This window comes from Lynx canadensis, chromosome C1, assembly GCF_007474595.2.
Source record: "Lynx canadensis isolate LIC74 chromosome C1, mLynCan4.pri.v2, whole genome shotgun sequence".
NCBI lineage: Eukaryota > Metazoa > Chordata > Mammalia > Carnivora > Felidae > Lynx > Lynx canadensis.
The window spans coordinates 104,076,622-104,077,827 of NC_044310.1; the positions used below are offsets into that span (position 1 = coordinate 104,076,622).

Consider the following 1,206-nt stretch of genomic DNA (forward strand, 5'->3'; position numbering starts at 1 on the left):
ATAAAAAGAAAAACTCCAGATCAAAAAAAATAAATCAGTTAAAACTACAACAAACTAGTACATATAAATCGAAGTAAGTGACCTGAGCATATTCCCAAGAAAACTGCGATAGATAAAACCGGCGAGAACACTCACGCCAACACTATATCTATCCACCACCCAAACCACTAAAAGAAACTCCAAAGTAGCTTTACTGAAACATCACCCATCACATGCCTAGAAAACACTGCGCCTCGTATAACTCCTGGTAGTTAACCCAAACCAAAACCCACAAGAACGTAGTAAGCCTGCTTTTCACACCATAAACTTCAGGGGAGAGCGCGAACGCAGTCCCCCACTACCACAAATTATGCAGTCGAGTTTCCCACATTTGGGGAAATCGCAGGGGTCAGCACATCCCGAGTGCAATGGATAAGCCTCGCCCTGGGAAAACCACCTTTCTGATCATGGTATCTCCCCTGCCAGGTAAGTATGATTTCTGTCGCCTCCGCCCCACTACACCCTCTCACGCCTGACACTCTCTACACACGGTCACTTCCGTCCACACATCTCTGAGCCTCCCTAAGACTTTGCCACACGCAGCACACGCACTTGCAACCAACAGTCCTGGAATAGCTCCCACAGCACGCAAGATCATACGCTATTTAAGCGGCAGTTGCCGAAACATCAGCCCCTGCGCTCCCCTATTTACATAGCACACGCCCTATCCGTGACGTCACGGGAACGCTCCTTTCCCTCCCGCCCACGTCCCGCCCTTGCCCTTTCCTCCTTTCTCCCCTAACACACAGCCCGTCAATGGGGCCGGGGTGGGGGGCGGGGGGGCGCGAGCAGAGACAAGGGCCTGTCCCTCTTTTCCCGCAGGGGCAGAGGTCGTGGGTTTTGAAACCTTGGGCTTGTGGGAAATCTGTCTGGCAGGCTGCTGACGCCAGTACACCTTTCTTCAAACAATGCCTTTCTGGGCGGAGAATGCAACGGTTAGGATTACAAAAGAGCTGTGTATATACACTGAGTATATCTACTAAAACTCATTAAGCTTCACAACGGGTGGCGAAACCTGTTCCATTCTTGAAGGTTTAGTTTCATTCATGGAACATTTCATTCCTTTCACTGTCAACCTTTAGGTGTGGGAGAGTGTTTTGAATTTTCTTTTTCTAGTCTTTTTCTGGAACACATGTTATTCTGTAAGCAGAAAGGGCTAAGGGTCCC

At 49.0% G+C, this 1,206-nt stretch overlaps 1 non-coding gene across 1 annotated transcript; it reads right to left on the reverse strand.

Moving 5' to 3' along the window:
* Positions 1-309: 309 nt before the first annotated feature.
* Positions 310-473, reverse strand: LOC115522681. The gene has a single exon (XR_003971565.1). It is a non-coding gene; the product is annotated as a U1 spliceosomal RNA (small nuclear RNA).
* Between the last annotated feature and the right edge of the window lie 733 nt (positions 474-1,206).